The sequence below is a fragment of the Apium graveolens genome, chromosome 4 (assembly GCF_009905375.1).
Source record: "Apium graveolens cultivar Ventura chromosome 4, ASM990537v1, whole genome shotgun sequence".
Lineage (NCBI taxonomy): Eukaryota > Viridiplantae > Streptophyta > Magnoliopsida > Apiales > Apiaceae > Apium > Apium graveolens.
In genome coordinates, this window is record NC_133650.1 from 38,801,144 (window position 1) to 38,821,950 (window position 20,807).

Here is a 20,807-nt window from a genome sequence, read left to right on the forward strand (position 1 = left end):
AGGCTAGCACAATTCAGATGATGCAGAAATCGGTTCAGTTTGGGGGTTCTCCGACGAAAGATCCCAACATACATATTAGAGATTTCATCGAGATCTGCGACTCTTTCAAATTCAACAATGTGTCTGAAGATGCTATAAATATAAGGCTTTTCCATTTTCTCTGAGGGATAAAGCTAAGTGTTGGTTGCATTCTCTACCACCAGGCTCTATCACTAAATGGGAAGATCTTGCTCAAAAGTTTCTTACCAAGTCCTATTCTATGGTGAAGACTGCTGCAATTAGGAATGCTCTTACTCAATTTGTGCAGCAATCAGGAAAGTTCTTGTGTGAAGCTTGGGATCGTTATAAGGAGATTCTTAGAAAGTGTCCTCATCATGGATGCCTGACTGGATGATTACCAACTGCTTTTATAATGGCTTGGGAGCACAGTCTAGACCCATGCTCGATGCAGCATCAGGTGGAGCCTTATGGGCTAAGAGCTACGACGAAGCTTATGAATTGATTGAATTGATGGCTGCTAATGAATACCAGAACCTTTCTCAGAGATTAAATCAAGGAAAGGTAGCTGGAATTCTAGAGGTGGATGCAGCTACTGCGATAGCTGCTCAGCTTAAGGCCTTGACGATAAAGGTGGATTCTTTGGCTAACTATGGAGTTAATCAGATCACTAGTGTCTGTGAGCTTTGTGTTGGTGCGCATGAGACGGAGCAGTGTGCTATATCGAGTGAATCAGCTCAGTTCATGAGCAACTTTCAGAGGTCACAGCATCCAGTTCCAGCCACCTATCATCCCAATAACCGCAATCATCCTAACTTTAGCTGGAGCAACACTCAGAATGCGGTTCAACAGCCTTATCAGCAGTATATGACAAAGCAGTACAACTCTCCTGGTTTTCAACAACCGTAATATGCTCCAAGACAATAACTCCAACTTTAGTAGCTACCATATGGAGGAACAAATCAAGCTAATGAAAAATCTGAACTGGAGGAGTTGAGGCTTATGTGCAAGAGCCAAGCAGTTTCTATCAAGACCTTGGAGAATCAAATTGGACAGATTGCCAATGCCTTGCCGAATCTTTAACCTGGTACACTCCCTAGTGACACAGAGGTTCCAGGCAAGAAGTAAGTAAAAGAGCAGGTTAAGGCAATTACATTAAGGTCTGGAAGGGTTGCAAGCCAAGAAAAACTCAAGTTTCGGAAGATAAAGTTGTGGCCGAAGAAGATGTGCTGAAGGAAGTAGAAGTGGAACCAAGGAAGAAAACTGTGGAACACACACCTCCTGGGGGTAATATAGGGGAGAAACAGGTCTATCCTCCACCTCCTTTTCCTAGGAGTCTGCAGAAGCAAAAGTTGGATAAGCAGTTTGCGAAGTTTCTGGAGGTGTTCAAGAAACTTCATATCAACATACCTTTCGTGGAAGCTCTTGAACATATGCCTAGTTATGCGAAGTTTAGGAAAGGTATTCTTTCTCGTAAAGTGAAGCTCGATGACTTAGAGACCGTTGCTCTAACGGAGGAATGCAGTGTTGTGCTATAACAGAAGTTGCCTCTGAAGCTTAAAGATCCTGGAAGCTTCACTATTCCTTGCACCATTGGAAACTTGTCGTTCGAAAAATGTTTATGTGATTTTGGAGCTAGCATCAATCTGATGCCTTTGTCTGTCTTCAAGAAGTTGAATTTACCTGATCCAAAGCCTACTAATATGTCCTTGCAGTTGGCCGATCATTCTATTACATATCCACGAGGCAGTGGGGGATGTCTTGGTCAAGGTGGACAAACTCATCTTTCCTGCTGATTTTATAATTCTTGATTTCGAGGAGGATATAAAGATTCCCATAATCTTGAGAAGACCATTCTTGGCTACTGGCCGAACCTTGATTGATGTGTAGAAGGGTGAGCTCACCACCCGAATGCTGGATCAGGATGTGACTTTTAACATATTCAATTCCATAAAATTCCCTACTGATAACGAGGAGTGCTTAAAAGTGGAGTTGGTCGATTCTGTGGTTACTTCAAAACTTGATCAAATGCTAAGGTCTGATGCCTTAGAGAAAGCCTTGTTGGGGAATTCAGACAGTGAAGATGATTAAGGTGATGAGCAGTTGCAGTATTTGAATGCTTCTCCTTGGAAACGAAGGCTAGATATGCCTTTTGAATCTCTTGGAATGTCAGAACTCAAAAATGCTGAGGGGCATCTCAAGCCTTCTATTAAGAAAGCTCCTACACTTGAGCTTAAACCATTGCCTGAAGACTTGAGGTATGCTTTTTTAGGTGATGCATCTACTTTGCCTGTTATTATTGCATCTGACCTTTCAGGCAGTGATGAGGAAAAGCTCTTGAGAATTCTGAGAGAGTTTAAATCGACAATTGGGTGGACTATAGCAGCTATCAAGGGAATCAGCCCTTCTTATTACATGCATAAAATTCTGCTAGAAGAAGGAAGTAATCCAACTGTCGAGCAATAAAGAAGGCTAAATCCGATAATAAAAGAGGTGGTAAAGAAGGAAATTCTCAAGTGGCTAGATGCAGGGATCATCTATCCTATTTCTAATAGTTCTTGGGTGAGTCCAGTTCAGTGTGTGCCAAAGAAAGGAGGCATCACAGTTGTTGCTAATGAGAAGAATGAGCTCGATCCTACTCGAACAGTCACAGGGTGGATAGTGTGCATGGATTACAGGAAGCTGAACAAATCCACGAGGAAGGATCACTTCCCTCTTCCTTTTATTGATTAGATGCTTAACATGTTGGCTGGGCATGAGTACTACTATCTTCTGGATGGCTATTAGGGGTATAATCAGATTTGTATCGCTCCAGAAGATCAGGAAAAGACTACCTTCACTTGTTCGTTTGGTACTTCTGCTTTTTGAAGAGTTTCTTTTGGGTTGTGTGGTCCACGTGCCATATTTCAGAGATGCATAATGGCTATCTTCTCTAACAGGATTGGACAGAATGTGGAGGTGTTTATGGATGATTTCTCTGTGTTCGGAGATTCTTTGGATGAGTGCTTGCAAAATCTTGGCGCAGTTCTTAAAAGGTGTGTTGAGACCAATCTGGTTCTCAACTGGGAGAAATGTCACTTTATGGTGCAACAGGGCATCATTCTTGGGCACAAGGTCTCCAGTAAAGGTCTTGAGGTGGATAAAGCCAAGGTGGGGGTCATTAAAAACCTTCCTCCACCAATTTCTGTTAAGGGAGTCTGCGACTTTCTTGGTCATGTGGGTTTCTATAGGCGGTACATCAAGGACTTCATTAAAATCTCTAAATTGTTGTGCAATCTTTTAGAGAAAGATGTCCCTTTCAAGTTTGATGATGAGCGTCAAGCTTCTTTTGAGATCTTAAAGAAGAGTTTGATCACGACACCTGTCATAATTTGCACCTGATTGGAATGAGCCTTTTGAGATGATGTGCGATGCAAGTGACTATACAGTTGGAGCAGTTCTTGGGAAGAGGAAGAACAACATATTTCAGGTGGTCGACTATGCTAGTAAGACCCTTAATGGTGCTTAACTGAACTATACTACTACTGAGAAAGAACTCTTAGCTATTGTCTATGGCTTTGAGAAGTTTTGGTCTTATTTGCTTGGGAGGAAGGTGACAGTTTTCACTGATCACGCTGCTATTCACTACCTTGTCTCAAAGAAGGACTCAAATCCTAGACTGATTCGATGGGTTCTTTTACTTCAGGAATTTGAGTTGGAGATCAAGGATATGAAGGGTACTAAGAATCAAGTTGTTGATCATCTATCTTGGTTAGAAGATCCAAGTACAACTTCACAGGATAAGACATTGATTAATGAGTCTTTTCCAGATGAGCAATTGTTTGGGGTGCAAAAGAAAGAACCGTGGTTCACAGACATTGTGAACTACCTTATGAGCAACATTATGCCTCAAGACTTTTCTTCTGCTCAAAGGAAGAAGTTTATTCATGAGGTGAAGTAGAACATGTGGGATGAGCCATTTTTGTTTAGGCAAGGATCTGACCAAATCATCAGGAGATGTATTCCGTACAGCGAGACGGAGGGGATCTTGCGAGACTGTCATTCGACTTTTTATGGAGGCCACTATGGTGGAGAGAAGACATCAGCTCATATCCTTCAAGCATGATTCTTCTGGCCTACATTGTTTAAGGATGCACATCGATTCATTTTAAAGTGTGATCGCTACCAGCGTGTTGGTAATTTGTCTAAGAGGGATGAGATGCCTCTTAATGTGCTTCTCGAGGTTGAGGTCTTCGATGTTTGGGGAATTGACTTCATGGGGCCATTTGTCTCATCTTTCAATAATTAGTATATCTTGTTGGCGGTTGATTATCTGTCGAAATGGGTGGAAGTCAAGGCCTTACAACCGAATGATACAAAGGTAGTGCTTAATTTTCTTCATAAGCAGATATTTAAATGATTTAGAACTCCAAGAGTCATAATCAGTGACGAGGGATCGCATTTCTGTAATCGCAAGTTCACTACTATGATGCAACGATATAATGTGAATCATCGTATTGCTACAGACTACCATCCTCAGACTAATGGTCAAGCTGAGGTGTCTAACGGAGAGATCAAGCATATTCTAGAGAAAGTTATGTGTCCATCGAGGAAGGATTGGTCTTTGAAGCTGGATGAAGCTGTATGTGCATATCGAACAGCATACAAGACTCGGCTAGGCATGTCTCCATTTCAGTTGGTTTATGGTAAGGGATGTAATTTTCCTGTGGAGCTAGAGCACAAGGCGTATTGGGCTTTGAAGAAGTTGAACCTTAATTTGGATACAGCTGGTAAGAAAAAGATGCTTCAACTGAATGAACTCGATGAATTTCGACTTCAAGCGTATGAGAAAAACAAAATGTATAAGGAGAAAGTCAAGAGGTAGCACGATAGGGGTCTAGTTCTCAAATTATTTGTGTCGAGGAAATAATTTCTTTTGTTCAACTCTCATCTCCGTCTTTTTCCTGGTAAGTTGAAGTCAAGGTGGTCAGGGCCGTTTGTTATCAAAACTGTGTTTCTACATGGAGCGGTGGAGATTTTTGAGAATGATTCAGGCCAAGCGTTCAAGGTGAATGGACAGAGGTTGAAGCATTACTATGGGAATACGGAAAACCGTGAGGTGGTTAGTGCCGTTTTATTGTCCACTTGATCTTGCGATTCTACGTCAAACTAGCGACATAAACCAAGCACGTCTTTGGAGGCAACCCAAACTTGTTGTACATTAGTAGGAGTTAGAAGGAAGAAAAAGGAGTAAAAACACACAAAAAAATCAGAAAAGCAGAAAAATAGAGGTGTTTTGTTAGAAGCACCGCGCGTCCGCGCTGGAAGCGGGGTAGCCATGCTGAAATTAGCAGAGACTGCGCGCGCCCGCGGTGGAAGTGGGGCGGTCGCGCTGGATTTCCAGAGACACGGCACACCCACGCTGCAATGCGGGGCGGCCACACTACACCCCTATAAAAAACATAAAAATCAAAAATCAAAAATAAAATCAATCTATACTCGAATTTCCCTCTTCCACATTCCATATATCCCTCTCTAAATCAGTTTAAATCACACCATTACTCCCATTATTCCCATAATCAAATCCCACTTCTATTCTAAACCTAATTCTCTTCCTATATATACACACACTTATACACAATCTTTTCCATCTCTTTTTAATTCTTAAACACTTAAATCTCTCTTACTTACATCTTTCCTCTCAAACTTATTCGTTTCAATGGCACCCAAGAGAAAAAGAACCCAAGTTAGTAGCAGCACCACCGATTCTTCTAGTATGGGTGGTGTGAGGCCCAGGTTTGCTACTCCAGAGACTGAGGCGGAGTATACGAGGCTGTTTTCGAAACCCATAGCCAAAGAGCGAGGTTTTCTGCCATCAGGGAGGGATGGTAAGTTGCTTGAGATGATTGTGGAGATGGGTTGGATTGCTCTTTGTGAGGCACTAGCTGCTGTACCCATGAGTGTGGTTCGCGAGTTTTATGCAAACGCGAAGGTGGAGAAGAACGGGTATTTTGTGGTTAGGGGATTGATGGTGGATTATACTGTAGATGCGATTGAGAGGGTGATTAACCAGCTCGAGAGACAGGAGGGTCAGGATGATTGGGTGACGAAGACGGGGGGAGATTTTGATTTGGACATGATTGTTGCTACTCTCTGCATTCCTGAAACTCACTAGAAGATTAAGAAGGGGTCGAACGAGTATGCTACTTTCCCTGTGTCATGTATGAATAGGTATGCCCATCCATGGAACTCTTTTATTTATGCTAACATTATGCCTTCATCATATGTGCATGATGTTATGGTGGACCGGGCGATGCTGTTGTGGGGTATTCTGTAAGGTGATTATGTGGACTTGGGGACCATTATTTTTCAGGGGATTTTGAGATTTCTGCGAGGGAGCACTACGGGCTCTACTCCCTATGCATTCATTGTGACGATGCTGTCTGTGGCGGTTGGAGTTCATTGGCTAGCATACAAGCAGCTACAGATGCCTAGTGTCCCCATTGATAGTTCAACTATAACAGTGATGCAAAAGTGGTATGGTGGAAAGCCGGATGAGAAGGGGCTCAGTTATTCTTTTAATCACTTTCCGGGTGGACGTCCAGTGGATCAGACATATGTTGGCGGTTCTGCTCAGGCTAGTAGAGCGGCTTGGAGAGCTGATAGGGGTGAGGCCGGTCCTTCACAGCAGCTGCAGTAGCAGGATGTTGAGGGCAGTGCTGGTTTGAGTTCAGATTATTATAGGCGCTTGATTAGGAGGATGGATGTGATGCATGACATCCATAGTCGGTTGGCACTGGACCTTACCCAGGCGTTGGGTACAATATTCAGAGCCACATTAGTTGACATCCAATGGCCAGTGTTCGGTGAGGATTCTGTGTACCTTCCGCCTAACCCTCCTGACACACCACCCATTGAGGGTGATGACCCTGATTCCGAGTAGGTATGCCTGAATCCTTACTATTACCTTCACCGAGGACAATGAATATTTTAAGTATGGGGGTGGTAGTTAAGGGATATATGTTATGTGTGAGTCTCATATAGTTTGCATATTCATGATAGTTTAGTTCATATAGTTGCATATTTGCCATGTAATAGTTTTTCTATTTTGCATGTTATTATATTTCATATAGTTGCATGTGCATTATTTCATGATCCCTTAAGTTTACTCTACCGATTTATTTGTGATATTTATTCTAGTGTAGTGATGTCGTATAGAGGGATGTTAAGTCTTAACGAGTTGATTTGCATGCTAGGAATAATAAAAATTTCATTAAGTCTTATAGGTTGCTTGAGCGCTAGATCATGATCATGGTTTGTTTGTTTGTTGAGGTTTAATCATGTGTTTATAGTTAGAATGTATGATATTCTTTTGATAATAAAATAACATGGATATTCAAAAAAAATTGGAGAAAAAAATTAGATTTCATTGCTAGTTGTTGTGGCTAGGTGTCAAATAGCTAGTAGCCGACTCATATTTATATGAGTAGTCTAGGGTTGAACGAGATGGAGCAAAATGCACTCGTTCAGAAATAGTAAAAAAAAATAGAAAAAAAGAAAAAAAATATGTGTTGATGCATAATTGATCACGAGTGGGCTCTTTAATACTCGAGTTATTAAGTTCTTAGGGGACTTTGTGCTTAGTGACCTAAGGCTTTTATAGTCTGGGATCTACTAACATAACGCTCGTTACATGGGTATTATTGCATAAGTCTGTTGTGGACCTCACTCTTTGCACGGTCAAATAAGCATATTTGTGTTGTTATGTATTATGAATAAAAGCATGAATTCGTGTATAACTCTGATAAAAGAATTGAAGTGTTGTCAGTCATTTTGAGTAGTGTTTATTCTATTTATAACCTTGTGATTCCCTTGATGAGTAGTGAGTCATGATTATTGATCTAGTTGCGATAGTATATATGTTAAGCACTTGCACACACGCACGTTTCTGGCTTGTGAGTTGATTTGTGAGACTTGATTGATCTCTGTGCGAATAACTGCATTTGTTGAGATGTTGCCAATTGATTGGTTTAGTTATTTTGAGGGGATCGTTGCACTCATATTAGTTGCATTCATGCATTTTTATTTGTTGTTCTTTGAGTCTATTTATGCTTGAGGACAAGCATCGGTTCAAGTTTGGGGGTGTGTTAAGTGACATTTTTGTCCACTTCAAACGTCCTATAAAGGCTTGGATTGATGTTTTGTACTCGAGTTATTTGTGTATTTGATGCTTTTTTGTAGTGTTTTTGCATTTCAGGCATAATTGAAGGAATCAGGAGATTTAGCATTGCTATGGTGCTAAATTGGTGTTAGGAATGTGTCTAGGATAAAAGCTCGTGGACTACCATCTCAAACCAGTCAAGGAAATAAAAATCAGAAGTTTTTCCAGAAGGATAGCGTGCCCGCGCTGGTGAAGCGCGCGACCGCGCCAGGTCGGGATTTCAGAATCCTGTTGAAAGTAGAAGATGGATTTTCTGGACTTCTAATCTATATGGCCTGCTATATAATGATAACTTAAGGTCATTTTTAATAAGAAGCACGTATTGGAGACTAAGGAGAGGCAACGAGAAGACCTATGAGTACAAATTCAACCAAGGCGAAGATGATCTAGTTTATTCTTCTGATTGTTTGTTTTAAAATGTAATCTTGGATGCTAGTTTTCTTGTTTGTTGAACCTATTACTCTTGTTTAACGTACTTTGGTTTTATATTCAGTTTTATAAAGACATAGTTTATTATACCATGCTTTCATCGGAACTCACGGTGATGATGAGTTCGGTTATGGGCTAATCATTATCGGGGGGTTCTAACGGATATACTTATGGATTTCTTTAATTAATTATTTCGATACCTTAGTATGTGATGATTGTATGATATCCTAGTATTGGTTGTGCTTATTCATCTTATGAGCATCGTGAACTTATAAGATAGCGTGTTAATCTCTATTGAAGCGAAAGTGAATATAGAGATTTAGAACTTGCCATGCTAGCATAGGTTCATGTATTTGATATGCATGATTTGTAGGTAATTTTAACAATCTTACTTGCCCTATGTAATCACGATAGGTAACTTGCACATTAAACCATTATGTTGTCAAATTCTATACACATATAGGGTCTCAATATAATTGGTGTCTATTCAGCTTCTATCTCTTTTGTGGATGACTAGTAGTAGGGTATTCGTACAACGAAAGTTGGCGTTTACTAGTTTCGTGTTATTTGATTAGTGTCATCACCATTGCATGCTAAGGTTAAGAACAAAAATGATATTGAATGAAGTAATTAATGAAGTTAGAATCTAATGTTTGTGTTATATAAGTTAATCAACCTTAATTTTCTTAGTTAATATTAGTTAATTTAATCTCGTAGATAAAAAGAGTCTCAACTTGTTATCATCTTAGCATTGAATAATAACCATACAATTGTTGCATAAGTGCATAAATTGAAGTTAGCTTAAAGAGTCTTTGTGAGAACGAACTAGAAATAATTATATATTACTTGCGAACGCATATACTTGCGGGTAATATTAACGCCTGTTTTCATCCTAACAGCTGACAAGGAAAATTCCTATAATGATGGGAAGAAAAAAGGAGATGTCGTGAGATTGTAGGAACCGTGTGTGGTCGGTCGCGATTTGCGCGACTAATTGACCGAAGGCCTCATTCGGAGATGGGCTTTGACTTTGGCTGGATGGGTCAAAAAAACCTAATACTAGCCATGTAACTTGTTCCCCAAGAACTACATAAGGCTTGATCCGTATAAATAGGGTACATAGGCAAGTGTAGAAGAGATGAGTGGACACTTGACAAAGAATAAAGAAAACCATATTCTTTTTTGAGGAGTCACCATCCAAGCTCAACCACCACCATAAATAACCTTCCTCTTCCATTAAACACCACCTCTTGATCTTTATTCCGGCCATCAACCTCCAAAATATTGTTAAACAAAATTCTCCCTTTAACAAATATTGTTCACAAGTTATCAGTTTTTGAAATATGTGTTTTATGTGGCTATTTAAGGAGTGTTATTATGCAAAGTGTATTAACACCTTCTGTCATTTACTTCTCCTATCTATTTTTTGTGATATATTCACACACACACACCATATCTAAACCACTAGTTAATACTGCATTTAACATATGTTCCACTTCTCCTAGTGAGAACACCTCTTCTTCTAAACACAAAAAAGCAATAAAGCCAAAATGTCTGCACCTATGTTTATCAATTCTTTTGTTCAGAGTAGGTTTTCCAAAAGTAAACTTCAACATGGCTATTTAATTTAACTTTATATAAATTATGAATTACTTGCTAAGTTTAAGTTTGTCAAATAAGATACTTTGTTGTCTTTCCCCACTCGGAAGGTTCTACCAAATATAGTTGTTGAGATTTATTATAACATGGGGTAGGGAATAGGCTTAATGGGGTAGTTTACTTGACCTCTATGATTAATGGGACTCCCATTCTTGTGGATGAGTGGATCATATGAGTATAGGTAAAATACTTAAGCTTAACACTAATGTTTTTGCCATAACTCCACTTGACATCTATAAAACTTTTTTGTTTCATCCCGAGGAACATAAATTGTTTCCATCTATCTTCTATGGTTTTAATGTGCCTCCTAATGATATGAATCTATTGTTGGCATAATGTATGAGCATTTTACCCTTTTTATCAAATTCTTGCTGAGATCATTAAGGCAAACTTTTTTCCTTCTCAAAATAACAACAAGATTATGTTTTTCACTAAACTAAAACTTATATACAAGCTTCTTAGTCAAACTGTTGATTTTAGCTTGCTCTATATGTTCATCAATAAGATGATTACTGCTACCAAACTTGGGTATATGCCTTATACTTTGTTGCTTATTCAGTTGTTTGAATATTTTAGGTTTGACACTAGTGTCCCTCCCTTCTTCCATGTTCAACACACCATATCTGATAGAAACTCTAGGGGTGTTTTGCCTTTTGTTGATGATGTGTTTGCTGCTATTAATCTGCATGCTGCTCCTGTTGTGAATGTTGTCTCTGCCAATCCTATTGACGCTTCTGTTGATAATGCTTCCGTGGCTCCCACTATCATGTCTTTTAGCTCTGCACATGCTAAATTTTGTGCATCCCTTACTCTACTTGTGTTACTTGATGATAAATGTGATGAAATGGATGCTAAGTATAAAGAACTAAAAGATGTTTATAATGCTTTAAGTGAGAAATGGATGTGGTCATGTGTTTGTTAGGGTCTGTGATGAGAAGAGTGGCCCCTGTAGAGCAATCTCGATAAACTTGTTCAGTTTCAACTGAACATGAATGTACCTCATTCCCCACAGCCTTCCACTGTTATGATTGATTCTATTGATGTTGATCTTGAGGATGCCGAGGTTAAGACTGAGCCAGCTGGAAATGGAGATTGGGAACTTATGTTGCTTTGGGTGTTGACATGATAGATGTTGTAATCAATTATGATTCTTACAATCAAGTTGATTAGTTTGTACGCTTGTTATTAGTTGTTTTGGTGTCCTAATTTTTCTTTCTTATGTGCACTATCTCTTTTTAGGCCTTGAATATGTATGCTTATAGTTTTCTAGTATTTCTTATGGGGTACCCATATCAAACTGGAGTTAGTGTTGTAGTTCCTTGCTATTATGAATGAATGAATGAAGTATTTCCTTTTGCAATATATCTCTAATATTAGTTCTTATAATAGCATTGCATAAGCATAATAGTATCCAAGCACACACTATGCTACTGAACCTTGGACTGCCTAGAGATCCCTGAGAGATCTCCTTGATATGTTCTCCTGGGGAACTAGCCACCATTAGAATGCATTCTGCATGGTCTGTAAAAATATGCATATTTATTGTTTGTTTGGCTCTATCTTGGTTATTTGAAGTTGGACTTAAGCTCTGTTAACACTGTTTATTAATCTTGCTTTATACCCTTATTGTTATAATCCCTTAGTTATGAATAAATGTAACAGTTTCCTTAATCATTTGTTATTTGAGTGGAATTCACACACACTAACGCATACTCTATACTCTAAAAATTGTTTTCTGACTTGATAATTTTATTTGCAGGATTAAGAAGTCAAAATAGTACAATATAGTGCCTAATTTGATAGCTTAAGACTGTTAAATCTAGTAGAGACTGATTATATTGCAGTAGTTTGTATTAGTTAGAATTATGGACATGTTGTTGTATTATTTTCTCAAACTTTGTAGATAATTTTGTATGGTTTGTAAAACTTGCGATCGTATCAATTGTGGTTGCGAATTTCCGATTCTTACAGATCCGTTTGCGATTCAACCACTTATTGTAAAATAATAATAATTTGCAAAAAGAAATATATTCAGAACATTACTAATTTTAAGTTTAAGTTCCTTGATAAGTTTACATTTACAAATAACATACAAACTATCTGCCTAATGACTAATACAAATTTTCCAAAAAAAGATGCACCTTATGCATTTATATTCAAAAGTAGTACTCCTATAACTTAGTTGGGTTTAAGTAATGGGCGAGGTTTGAACCTTTAAAGTCGTGACAATTAAGTATTGAGAAAAGTTAGTTAATCTTAGAATATTAAAGAATAACTTTTTGAAATAATAAATGTATTTATTTTTTAATATATACGTTATCCAGTATATACTTTAAAATATATCTATTACAGTTTGTGGTTGCGTTTGCGATTTTGCAATTTTTAAAATTTTAAAACCGCATCCAAACCGCGAATAACCGATTATTAAAATTTAAATCTGAAACCAATTCACATTTCACAATTATCTGTAAAATGCGGTTTGGTTATGAGAGTTGAGCGGTTTGTCTGTAAACCCCTCAATTATCTGGGAAAATTTCATAATTTTGGAGATAATTTTTGATTTATTTCATAAATCACATTTTTATTTGTCTATAAGCATTCTATTGAGTTTTTTATTTTTTGGTAAAATAATAAATACATGCTGGCACTTGTTTTATGCAACTTTAAATTGTTTCGTAGCTGGTAGAGTGTAGGAAGCTTCCACCCACCTTCTATTTGAGCACATATGCCAACTTGAATTTAAAAATAGAGCAAAAAAGCTTATTTTTTTGCCTATAAAAGTACTCCCACCCATTTTCTCAAGCCATTTGAGCCAAATATATGCTGAATAAATAGCTCCTTAAACATTTTCTCTACTGTCCCCATTTTCATGATTAAATCTATTTTGGCTTGTTTTTCTTCACCAATCTTGCTCAGATAAACACACATTTAGTCACCAACTTTTAGGTCATTTCCAAGCCTTGTTTAGGCTGTTCTTGAGTGCTCATTTAAGCCTAGAAAAGTAAGCCCATGAACCCCATGTTCCTTCCTTTTTCCGGTGACTTTTCCGGTGACCTTTTTAGTGTATTTTTGTCTTTGTTACTGGCTGTTTCACTATATTTCTTCCTAGATCTCAAGGGTTATAGTTCTAGTCTCTCAAATATATATAATCAGTTTATATATATATATATATATATTTATATTGGAATACTTAGTGTGTATTGTGCTTCTTGTTTCAATTTATTGTTACAAGCTTTTAATAGCATGTCGCAAGCCGAATATATATATATATATATATATATATATATATATATATATATATATATATATATATATTATGTTGTGTGTTTAAATGCTGGTTCATGTAAGTTGCGTTCACGTTTACTTTATTGTCTTTCATATGCTTGTGTGAAAAATACACCTTGTGACTTTTTCCGGGTTATACTTTAATGCATAATAGCATGGTGTTATATGAATTAATATATACATTGAATATATTGTTGCTTGTAGCTAGTATTCTTTTCTTTGCAGTGAACTGAAGTGAAGTGAGATGATTCTTGTTCTAACACCCAAGTCTTAAGCATACTAACGAGGAGTTAGTAGCCTTTGCACCGTGAAGAAAAGGAAAGACATGAGACCTAAGATTTTAGATCCGAGACCCGCAAAGAATAAGCTCTGAGATAATTCTTGTAACTTTTTTTTCATATATTATTTTGAGAGGTTACTGGTGTATAATGCTCCGTGATAACTAGGTATTGGTTGTAATAGGCTTCTTCGCATACTATAAAGGAGTTTCTTTATAGTCGAGAAAATCTCGAATTCGGGGAGGAGCTCGGGGACTGGAGTAGGGGTGAGTGGACTCCATTTTTGGAGTTAGCCTCCGCAAACCAGGTTAAAATTGACCGTGTGATACTCTCTTTTATTTCGCTCTTTTACTTCCGCATTATAAATTACTTGTTGGTAAGTAATTCATTTTCAAAAAGCACAAAAACTTTGAAAAAGCCAACCTATAAATTTAAAAAGGTGCTAAGCTATTCAACTCTCTCCCCCTTCTAGCTTATCTTACACTCATACGAGACCTATCACTATCGTATAAAATCAACATTTGAGTGTGGCCACACATTTCATAGTCTAGCTCATACAAGAGGCCAATAATATCACTCCTAAATTTAGAAAGGTTAAATCTTTTTTTAAATCATAATATGATTCATATTATACCCGAAATACACTTTTGTCATTATCCGATCAAAGGTAACTTTTAGTGTAATCAAAGTACATAAATTCTCGTGTAGAAATATAATGATTTTATTGAGCAAGATTGAATTTGTATGTATAACTCAACAATACTGGTTTGGATAACTCAACATAGAACAAAGGACTTGGAAATAATCTATATTTTACTAGAATGAGTACAGATTGATTATTGGGTATATACATGATGATCTTGGTAGCTGTAGTGAAGAAGACGCCAACTGAAGTCTACATGATGTTCATTAGTATGTTCAGCCCACGGAGGAATAAGGTTGAAGTTATTTGACGCAGTTATTAGGATTAATGAGTAGAACTAAAGGATTCTATATGAAGTTGATTATATCTGGTAGAACACTTGACAATGGTTTGTAAAGATTATAGTACGAAGGCTTGAGAGCGGAACTAGTCGCATGTGAACCAGACCATTGCATTAGGCGTCAGTGATTTGTCAAAGGATATTAAGTACTATCATTAGAAGGATTGTTAAGTGAGAATTCGAATCTGGATATAAAGGCTAACAGGCTTATACGAAGACTTGGAGAGAAGACATGAAGACGGGACAGTTTAAGGGTTAAACCGTTCTGCAGAAACCAAGTCAAAGTGATCACTAACTTGTAGTAAGAGTCACTATGGCCATTCTATTACTTAACAAGAGCAAGAACCTTGAAGTATGGCTCAAAATCGAAGTACCAGAATTGGTTTTGATCTAGTAGGAACAACAAGGAAGAATTAGGAGCAGAAACTATCTCAGAAGTGGTTCTAAACCACTCTAGGCGCAACACAACCTCTCTCAGCTCCTTGTACGGACAACTGAGCATAAAACTAAGAAAAATTCATTCCTTAGGAAGCTTGGAGGTGTAACTAGAGGGTAGAGCTTTTTGGAGGCGCAACTTGATACAATTCTAAGGCAAAATGCCCTTCAATCAACCCTAAGTGCAAGTGAGGACTCCTGCATACCTTGTAGGCGCAACCTGGCATAGAATCTAAGTACAATGGCTCTTATGATTAATCCAGGCGCAAATAAAATTCTTATTTTACCTTGATAGCTCAATTGAGTAAGATTCTAAGTCAAATTGCCTTCTTGATGTATGTTGGCGCAAGTGGATAGTGTATTGAACATTGGAAGTGCAAGTGAATATTGTTTGTGAAGAAATCAAGTAGTAAACTTCTCTCTAGGCGTAAATGAATATCTAAAAGGTACAGAGACGCATGTTGTCACGTGCAAGCTATTAAATCAAGATACTTGGTTATTATGAAGCCACGTACATCCATTTCACTCTCCTCAACCTACCAGCCTATATAATCAAAAGAAGCAGATTGGTAAATTAGATTTATCTATTCTTGAATAGTGTGAAGCTCTTGCAAAATATTCTCAGCATCTAAAAAACTTGATTTGACAAGGAGAGGTCATGCCCAATTGTTTAATCATCATTTAAGACTTACACATCTAGATACACTCATCATTTATAGCTTCTTTGATTTTATTGTTAATCATTTGACCAGTGCTATAGTTTTTAGAGTGATCGATACAAGTCATTGTTTTAGTAGCTTATAATTATACTTGGCTTTATCTTTTTGTACCTTTGAATTTTTGTTTGAATGTGTAAGCAACCCTTTGCAGTCTAATTTCTATTTATAAGAATTACTCTATGAAATCTCTTGTGCTTTTTTTATTTCAATTTAGAGTTTAAATTTCCACTGCATTAATACTTTTAAAAAGAGAACATACATTCACCCCCTGTATGTACGTTTTGGACCTAATAATTGATATCCGAGCTTGTTGATCGATATATAGATCAATACTTAATTCTCATAAGTGGTTCTAAACTACTCTAGGCGCAAATCAGCCTCTCTAACTCCTTGTAGGCGTAACTTAGCATAAAACTAAGACAAATTCATTACATATGAAGCTTGGAGGTGCAACTAGAAGGTAGATCTCCTTGCAGGCGCAACTTGATACAATTCTAAGGCAAAATGCCCTTGAATCAACCCTAGGAACAAGTGAAGAATATTGCATACTTTGTAGGAGTAACTTGGATAGAATCTAACTACAGTGGCTCTAATTATTAATGTAGGCACAAGTGGGATTCTTATTCTACCTTGACAGTGCAAGTGAGTAACTTTTTAAGTCAAATAGCCTTCTATAATGTATGTTGGTGCAAGTGGATTGTGTATTGAATCTTGGATGCGCAAGTGAACATTGTTTGTAAAGAAATCAAGTAGTACACTTCTCTCTAGGCACGAATGAATAGGCACAAATGAATATCTAAAAAGTACAGGAACACAAGTTGTCATATACAAGCTGTTAAATCAAGATACCTGTAAATCCTTATCTTTCCGAATAAAATCATGTTTAATTCAAAATTAATTATTCCTTGTACCTCATAGTCATTATGTAATAAAGAATATTATGTTTGAATATATTTCAAGTCAAAACATTTGTTAAAGTTGACGGTAAAGACAAATGAATTTTTCTGTCGCTCCAGAAAGTTGTTTTAACAAACAAAAGATTCATAAACATACTTCCACTTGACTTTTAGACTTGAAACTTGGGATTTATCGCTCATTTATTATATTCTATCATGTTTAAATTTTTTGTGAATTTTGGATGTTTTTTCCGGGAACCCTTAAATTGATACATAATTAATTAATGGTCGCTTAGAAGTCATATGAAGATAATGAATTTTAAGTTGAATTTTTTTCCACATCCATATGGAAATATTTCTAGATTTTTGCCAAAATTTTATAATTTTTGAGATATCTTTCGATTTATTTCAAGTAACGTGTTTTTTTCGTAGGTATGCGCGGGACGGGGTTTTTATTTTCAAATAAAATGTAAAAACATGTTGGCACATTTTCCTAGGCATATTTTCAATTCTCCACAGTTGTTGGAGCCTAGAAAACGCAACCATAATATGTCTCCTTAATTTAAGGAAGCTTGTTCCCTTTTTACCATCCAAAAATCCTACTTTTTGCCTATAAAAGGCCCCCCACCCCCACCCCCACCCATTTCCTCAAGCCTCCTTGAGCAAAACATATGCTGAAGAAATAGCTCTTGAAACACCAAACCTACTATCCCCAAAGTGCAAAAATATTTCTTGAGTGCAAGCCCAATTTATTTCATATTTTAACATCAACTTGGCTTGTTTTGCTTCACCATTCTTGCTTATATACATAACCATTGGTCACCCACCTTTAGGAAAATTTTAAGGAATGTTTCCGGCCATTTTCCGGAGACCCTTTTTGTTTTTTTTTTTGCTTCGTTTCTAGCTTTTTCTCGTGTTTTCTTCCTAGATATCAAGATATATATATATATACACGTGTATATAGTGTGTTAGTCGCCCTTTTGGTTTTGCTTTATCATTACACACGTATATTCACATTTACTCGTATTTCTTTACATAAATACACTGGTTCATGAAGTTGATTCGTGTAGTGTATTTTGGAAAACTTGGGAGTCATTTAAAAGAATTAATTAAAAGAATATCCAAAATTCTTTAAATTCCTTTTAGTTTCAAAGTCGTGTTTTTGAACTATGAAGGTCAATCAAACGATCTTTTGATTCACGACTAAAAAGAGTAAACTCGTTTTACCCGAGTGGTTTAAAACTTGTTACACTAGAAACCAAAGTGGTTTCATTTTGTTCTTGTTCAACTAAGTCCATATTTCTTTAGTTTAAAATATTTTTAAAGGACTTAAATTAACAAGACTACTTGAACTTATTTTTACAAGTTGAAATATTTGAGTCACTTTCTTGTTATATTCTCGGCCAAATATATAGTTGTATATATATTTGTATTATATTATTCTGTCATCTTTTAGTTTCTCTCGTGTTTAAATACTTATTTGTGTATTTAAATTAGTGTGTATGTCTGTTTAAACTAACATATAATAGCATGGTGAAAGCCGAATAATATAATATTTTGGTATCTATATATAGTCCCGGAACCTAGTTCGTATCCCTTTCAAGGTCATTCCAAGGACATCTAATAGCTTAGACAATTTATTGTCTACCGGATAGCCGGAAAGTTAACCTAGTCATATATTTTCCATATATGTGTAGTGTTGCATTCGCGTTTACTTTCTTGTCTTGCATTTACTTGTGCGAAGAATCCGCTTTGTGATCTTTTCCGGGCAATACTTTAACGCATAATCGCGTGGTGCAAGACAAATAATATATATATATATATTGTTATATGTACCTATATCAGTGCTTGCGCTTGCATTCGCGCCTATCTAGCTCAAATATATTATGGTTCATAGCTAGTATTCTTTTCTTTGCAGTGAGGTAAAGTGAAGTGAGGTGATCCTTGTTCTAAGACCCAAGTCTTAAGCGTACTAACGATAAGTTACTAGCCTTCACACTGTGAGGAAGAGGAAAGACCCGAGACCTAAGATCAAAGATTAAGATATAAGATCCGATACCCGCAAAGAAGAAGAAGTACTTAGTCTACCAAAGGTGTTTACGAGTTCTTGAGGAGGTGACTTGGTGTTATGCTTCGAGATAGTTCTTATAATTTGTATTTTGAGGTGTTAACAGGGAGATAAGGTCTGAGAGAAATGTGTAGTGTTGTAAATGCTTCCTTGCCTTTTATAAAGGAGTTTCTTTATAGTAGAGAAAATCTCGAGTCCGGGAAGGAGCTTGGGGACTGGACTAGGGGTGAGTTGACTCTGTTTGTGACAGTCAGCCACCGTGAACTAGGATAGAATCGACCGTGTGGTACTCTCTTTTCTATTTCTCTTTTACATCCACACTTTAAATTACCTATTGGTATGGAATTCACTTTAAAAGAGGAAAGAAACTCCGAAAATGCCAAGCTCTAAATTTTAAAAAGGTAAGAAGCTATTCAACCCACCTTCGAGATTATCTTACCCTCATATGGGGCCTATCAATTGGTATCAGAGCAGTGCTTTTAACCATGATTTTACAATTGTTGTGATAATTGAAAAACATCACAAAAAAGTAGATCATTATAGGGCTTATTTAATATTGTGAAAGTCCATAAATAAACCACACTTGCATTTATTTTATATGGCGTACTAAGTACAATTGGTTATGGGGAAGGACGTTCAAATTCTCGACTACCTTTATTTCATGGCACAAATTTCTCTACTGGGAAAACAAGATTTAGAATTTATGCTAGATCCCATGAGTTAAAGTTTAATTGGATATCGAAGATAATATTTCAATACCTATGAAAGAAGTAGGTGATGATTTTTTTGAGAAGAAAGTAAGTGAATATAACCCAAATGAAGAAAGTCAAATGAACAAAGCCGTAAAAGCAGAAATGGTCTTGAATAGTGCACTTGCATAAAAATAATACAAACGTGTTAATAACTTCAAGTTGGGTCAAGAAATATGGAGAAAACTGGTAATCACTTGCAAGGGTACAAAAGATATTAAAGAATCCCGAATGGATACTTTAATACAAGCGTATGAAAATTTCAAACTCCTCGAAAGTGAAACCATCATCGATGTGGAAACGAGATTTACTCGTACCATCGATGAACTTCCACAACTTGGAAAGGCATGTACCACAAATAAGAAAAATTGTAGGATTTTAAAAGCATTGCCTCTGAGTTGGAAAGTTAAAGTAACCACAATAAAAGAAATGCATAACCTTAACTCAGATACCATCGATAGTTTGTTCGGAAATCTTCGTGGATACGAGAAGGATAATATTCTAGAAAAGGTCCTTCCTAAATCTGAAGATAAAAGAATAAGAATGGCCTTAAAAGCAATACTAATCGATGAAGATGAAAATGATGATGAGTTGAACAAAGAATGACAAAATCTCGATGAACAAGAGATTACATTACTTTCAAGACAACTTCGTAGGGTTTTGAAAAGTAAATCACAAATGTACGGAAAAGATTCTTTACCAGTAATCAACATCGCATATTTAACTCGAACTGAAGGTCTAATTACAAGAGTAATAATTTTTTGACTTTGAACTTTTAACAAAGGTAAAGGTGCTCATCAAGCAACAAATGCTTACAATAATAATTCAAATTATTCGAATATTTATATTGCACCTAAGCCCAAAGAACCATCAAACGAAGAAGCACATGATTTATGTTTTGAACGTAAACAACACGGTCACTTAAAGCGGGAGTGTCCTAAATTGATAAAAGGACGTGGTCTTGTTGCCGAGAATGGATGGGACTTAAGCAAGGATGAAGAAGCTTCGGAACAAAGTGAGAAAGCTGTTAACTTGTGTTTGATGGCGATTAGTGATGAAGCTACATCAAAGGAAATCTCCTCTAAGCTTCAAGAGGTAAGCCTAAATCC

The 20,807-nt window shown here is 36.8% G+C and overlaps 1 non-coding gene across 1 annotated transcript; it reads right to left on the minus strand.

The window, feature by feature from the left end:
* Positions 1–275: 275 nt before the first annotated feature.
* Positions 276–381, minus strand: LOC141721994 (small nucleolar RNA R71). The gene has a single exon (XR_012575033.1). It is a non-coding gene; the product is annotated as a small nucleolar RNA R71 (small nucleolar RNA).
* Positions 382–20,807: the final 20,426 nt, after the last annotated feature.